Below are 6,485 nucleotides of genomic sequence, written 5' to 3' on the forward strand. Positions count from 1 at the left end.
AGACTCCCACCCTTATGTAGTAGGCTGCATAGTGTCCCCTCAAAATTCATGTCCACCCAGAACCTCAGAACCTCACCCAATTTAGAAATAAGATCTTTGTAGATGTAATCAGTTAAGATGAGGTCATACTGAAGTAGGGTACTGGGGCTCTAAATACAATCACTGGTGTTCTTAAAAGAAGAGGACAGACACACACAGAGACACACAGGGAAGAAAGCCATGTGACAACAGGGGCAAATATTGGAGTGATACAGCCACACGCCAAGGAACACCAAGGATTACCAACCACTGGTAGCTAGGGAAGGGACATGGAACAGATTCTCCCTCAGAGCTTCGAAAAGGAACCAACACTATCAACACCTTGATTTCATACTTCTGGCCTCTAGAACGGTGAGAAAATAAATTCTTGTTGTTTTAAGCCACCCAGTTTGTGGTACTTTGTTACAGTAGCCCTAGGAATCTAATACACCTTGTAGGGGGCTGAGGCAGATATATGCTGGAAAGACTCCCTTTGCCATGTTCCTAAGGCCGAGACTAAAAGTTGGCCCCCCTGATCTTTCTCTTAGCCTACAACCTACCTCTAGTCAACAAGGTCTTCCACTCTCACAAAAGAATGACCAAGCCAAAGAAAAAAAAGAGAAAAAGTTTCTTCTTAAATCTTGCATACAGCCACCCTAACGGACCATCCCATGCCCTCCCTTCTTCCCACTGGAGTCCACTGGACCCTGATAGAGAGCTAGAGGATCCCTTCCAAGTCAGAAGCTCCACCCATCGCAAGGCCTTCATATGATATCAGCTGCATGGAAATTCAGACAAAGAAGCAATTTAAAGAGCAGTCCAAATAAAAGAAAGGATTTTTAATTTATTTTCTCCTCACACCCAAATCTCTGAATCCTAGTAATTGTCTGTGAGCCTCTTCCTTTCAAGTGGTGTGATGGAGAGAAGTTGAGTTCTCTCTTCAGGTTGGAATAGGCCAAGAGGACACTCTTTTCTGGATTGGTGGCATACATGTTCAATTGCAACATAATTCAAAAAATATTAATCATCATCATCTTTGTGCCAGGTGCTGTGCTAGGTAATGGGGAATCAACAATGAATAAGATATGAACTCTGCCCTCACTCAAGAGTGAGACATACAGACCAATAAAATGCATTACAATAATTTCTGTGGTGGGGTAAGAGCAGAGCTCTTAAACCTAAGATTAATATATTTTGCCAAAGGAGGTGATATTCTGAAACAAGGTTTCTCAACCTCAGCACTATTGACATTTTGAGCCAGATCATTCTTTGTTGTGGGGGCTGTCCTGTGCACTATAGGAGGTTTAGCAGCATCTGGGGCTTTTACTCACTAGACGCCAGTAGCACCCCCCATCCCACACAGTCATGACAATCAAAAATATCTCCAATCAAAAAAAAATCCCCTATGGTGGGGGTGAGGCAAATTTTTCCCCCATTGAGAACCACTGTTCCAGAAGAATAAACAGAAGATGGCTAAGCCAAGAACTTAGGGAATGGACCTGGAGAAATGAGCGCCTCGGATGAGAAAAAGTAAGCATGGCACTTTGAAAGAATTGAAAGTAATTAAGTTGGGCTTAGGATGGTGAGAAAGGTGGGGAGTGGCCAGAAACAACTTAGTGCCTTCTATGAGGAATTTGGGCATTATCCTTAGTGCCCTGGGAAAAGAAAGGGCCCTTTATTTTTTAAGAAAAAGGACAGGATGAAATTTGCATTTTAGAATAACATTTGCTGCGGTACTGAGAACGTCCCGAAGTGGAGCAAGACGAAATACAGAGAGACTGATTTTATTTTATTTATTTATATTTTTTGTGTGAGGAAGATCAGCCCTGAGCTAACATCCGCTACCAATCTTCTTCTTTTTGCTGGAGAAGATTGGCCCTGGGCTAACATCCGTGCCCATCTTCCTCCACTTTATATGGGACGCCGCCACAGCATGGCTTGACAAGCGGTGCTTCAGTGTGCACCCGGGATCCGAACCAGCGAACCCCAGGCTGCCGTAGTGGAGTGCTTGCACCTAACTGCTTGCGCCACCGGGCCAGCCCCAGAGAGAGACTGATTTTAAATTTTTGCTACAATAATCTCTGCGAGCCCTGAACTAAAACATGGCAGTCAGGATGAAGAGAAGTAGATGGACTAATACCATGCATGGAGGACACGGTCATGAGGGAAATGAAAGCATTGAGTTTCACTCCCTAACTCTGGTTTGGAATCTTGGGTTAATGGTAGTACCACTTACTGATGTGAGAAAAGGTGGGAAGTAAGGGGAAGGATGAGAGAGATGAGATGATATAAGTTCAAGATATGTTGAGTGTAGCAAGTAGGATTGCAATTCAACTGAGTACAGGAAACTATAATGTAGTGGCTAATTCATGTTTACTCACATAACAAAAAAAACAGAGCAAACAACATAGACTGGATTCTGTGTCTAAACCATGCTGAGAGGGACCCAGCTCCTTTCATCTTCCTGTTCTCCAGCCTTACAGCATGGTTTTCATTCCCTGTGATCTCAAAAGAGCTACTGTACCTCCAGAGTTCTAGGCAAAAAAAAAAAAGTAAGGAGAAGAGCTAGAACCAGGAGACTCCCAAATATGTCATATTTGCAGAACTTTTAACATGGCCACCCTTAACTGTAAAGGAGACTTGAAAACTGAGTTTTAAATCTCTTACGGTCACTATGGAAGAAAGAGGAACAAATGTTGAATGGACCAAACTGCAGTATCTGACACATTGAGATTGGAATGTCTGTGCAAACGTCCATTTGGAGATAAAGAGTTTGAAGAGATGGATATATAGGTGGCAATCAAACCCTGAGGGGTGGATGAGATAGATCACTCATGAAAAGTAGTATAGTAAAGCCCAGGAGAGAACTCTGGAGAAATGGACATACATGCAGATAAGAAAAAGAGGACACTGGGGCCAGCGTGGTGGCATAGCGGTCAAGTTCATGCACTCCACTTCGGAGGCCCGGGGTGCGCAGGTTCAGATCCCGGGCGCAGACCTGCATACTGCTCATCAAGCCATGCTGTGGCGGCATCCCACATACAAAATAGAGGAAGATTGGTGCGGATGTTAGCTCAGCGACAATCTTCCTCACCAAAACAAGAAAAAGAGGACACCATGAAAGACACTGAGAAAGAGAAATCAGAAGGAAAGAGAAAACAGGAAAGTGTGATGCCAAAAAAGGAAAATAAATAAGCATCAATCAGCATGGTATTATACAGGGAAATATAAGTGCTTCAGTATTGCTGGAACATAAATAACATGAAGGGACTGATGGGTCTAGAGTGCTGCTAAGGGAGACTGGGCAGATTATGAAAAGCCTCATGATGTCATGCTTTTAAAAATCTTGAACTTCCCCCTGTTTGTAATGGGGATCCATGAAAGGTTTTTAAAGTAGGAAGAAAAGGTAACACACAGTATCCTGGACTACCTTAGCCAGGAGGTGAAATTCTAAGCCCAGTACCAACTCTATCTTTTTGTGTTGTTTTGAGGAAGTTTCTCAATGTCTTTGAACCCATTTTCTAATGTAATATAAAGGGATTAAGCAAGATGATCTCTTGAGTTTTTGCGGGGGTCTACGTACAAGTCTATGTATCCCCAAATAATATTCTTGTGTATTCCAAACAAGGGTTTATTTCTGTTACTTGAACCCTGAGTTTGTAAAATATCTTAAGAACTCAGGTACAGAGAACAGATTGGTGGTGGCCAGAGGAGGGGGTGGGCAAAATGAGTGAAGGAAGTCAAAAGGTACAAACTTCCAATTATAAGATGAATAAGTCCTGGGGATGTAATGTACAGCACGGTGACTATAGTTAACAATACTGTATTTTATATTTGAAAGCTGCTAAGAGAGTAGATCTTAAGAGTTCTCATCACAAGAAGAAAAAATTTTGCAACTATGTGTGGTAATGAGTGCTAACTAAACTTATTGTGGTAATCATTTCACAATATGTACATATATCAAATCATTATGTTGTAGACCTAAAACTATTACAATGTTATATATCAATTATATCTCAATTTTTTGTGTGTGTGTGAGGAAGATCAGCCCTGAGCTAACGTCCATGCCAATCCTCCTCTTTTTGCTGAGGAAGACCGGCCCTGAGCTAACATCTATTACCAATCCTTCTCCTTTGTATCCCCAAAGCCCCAGTAGATAGTTGTATGCCATAGTTGCACATCTTTCTAGCTGCTGTATGTGGGACGCGGCCTCAGCATGGCCGGAGAAGCGGTGCGTCAGTGCGAGCCTGGGATCTGAAACCTTTAAAATTAGGAAAAAAGTGAAAATAAATGAATTTAGAGACTATCCAGTTAACACTGTTATTTTACAGATGGGAAATCTAGGTCCCAGAGAATTAAGGCAGCCAACCAATACCACACTGCTGGTTGGTGGCAGAGTCAAGAGTAGACACCCAGACATGTAAGTTTCACGTTCTCACCCTTTCCATCACTCTACACTGGACAATACAGTCCCTCTCCTGAAGGAGCCTGTCTTGTAGGCAGACCAGGTAAAACACACAGTCCTGAAATAATCAGAGAATGATTCTAAGGGTACAGAATTAAATCAAAGGCATAGATCACCCTCAGACTAGGTAACTGGTACTTCAGTAGTTACCTGAATAATTAAATTCTGATGATAACAGTTACCGACTCTTCAGAATCTAATTGAATAATTGATTAAAATATGGGTGACTCTTGTTACAGGTTACACTACAAATTATCCTCAATTTGTTTCTAAATTATATTATCGTGAAAGTGCATCTCCTGAGGGGTAGCAAAGCTAAAACAAAGGTTGAAGATATTATGTTGAGTCAGGAGAAATCTGAACCTAGCCTATGACATTTATGTTTGTTCTGCTCAACCCCAGTGACTTAAATATCTTAAGGCTTGTTTATATCACATTAATCAAATAAATGGAGGGAAAAAAATCAAGATAGATTATTTGGCCTTAGTCCAAAAAAATAAGGCTATCTACCAAATTTACAGAAAAATAAAGCTCTTTTTTCTAAATATGATAAAGGAAATGTGATCTTGAGATAACACATTCCTTTCAAGACTTCTTTAAATGCAAGGACCATAATTAATCCTCTGTTTCAAAATGTTTCAAGTTATCTCACCTAACTGGAGAAGCAGTAGTAAATTGTTTGTGGCTTAAAATCTCTCCTTAGATTTGTAAACAAGTTTCCGAATGCTTTTGAATATATGCAATTGGATTCATTACATTTAATTCACTTTAATAAAAGTTCTTGGTACATCGTATGCACAGAACACCGTGCAAAACCTGAGGGGTCACAAATATGAATAAGATACGTGCTCTGCTCTTATGTTTTTATCCCCTCCCCAAAGTCCCAGTACCAAGTTGTATATTGTAGTTGTAAGTCCTTCCATGTGAACCACCACCACAACATGGCTACTGACAGATGGGTGATGTGGTTCCATGACCGGAAAACAAACCTGAGCTGCCGAGGCAGTGAGAGCACTGAACTTTCACCACTAAACCACCAGGGCTGGCTCCGTCATGTTTTAACGAGGAAGTCAAATGTTATTTACCATGAAATAACATTTATCACCTTCTATGTACCTTTCATTCACTACAATATAACTTCGTAATATTCCTTTGACATGTTTGACAGAGAGAGGAAAATGGAAGCCAGAGAGATGATCACGGCTACCCAGAGCCACAGAGGTAGTGGCAGTACAGCTGAGACTGGAGATCAGTTTTCGGTTTTCGTTTTTCTAAGTTCAGTTACTCTACGACACCACATTTACCTTTAAGGAAAAATAAGAAAGAGAGAAAGTGAGTCAGCTCTGGAGACTGGAGAGAAGGAAAAATATAAATTAGGCCCAGAGAATAAAACGTTAACCAGAAATCCCATCTGGCGAAGCTCCTGTGGGAAACCACAGAAGGAGCAGCACTTGACAGCTAAGGCCAGGAATCCAGGTGGGAAACGGAGGAGAGTGTGTGACAGAATTCACACAACCTCAAGAATTCAGTGCGTGACTTTAAGAGTAGGGGGCTGGAGGAGAAGGGAGAAAGGTTTTCATGTGAAATGGGGTTTACAGAGAACCTGGCCTGTGAACTAGACCCTGAGTATTAGGATAATTTTAGTAGGTGAAGAAGGGAGGAAAGGGAATTGGGGTGGGTTCCAAGAATACCCATTTTTTAACAAACTCTCCCCAGTAATTCTAGTGCACACTAAAATCTGAGAATCATTCATTCAGACATTAATTAAATGTGTCACAATCTATTAAGAGAGAAAGACATGTACGCAACAGTTGGCTCACAAGGTGACAGTGGTTCATGCAAGATACAAGGTGGGACATTGGAACTAGTAATCAGCTCTGCCTGGTTCATGGTGGGAAGGCACAGGATTCAAGGAAGGTCTCCTTGGAAGACACAATTGAGCTGTGCCTTGAATGATGAGAAGGCATTTACCAAGCAAATAAAGGCGGGAGTCTATAACTTC

The sequence above is a fragment of the Diceros bicornis genome, chromosome 38 (assembly GCF_020826845.1).
Source record: "Diceros bicornis minor isolate mBicDic1 chromosome 38, mDicBic1.mat.cur, whole genome shotgun sequence".
Classification (NCBI taxonomy): Eukaryota; Metazoa; Chordata; class Mammalia; order Perissodactyla; family Rhinocerotidae; genus Diceros; species Diceros bicornis.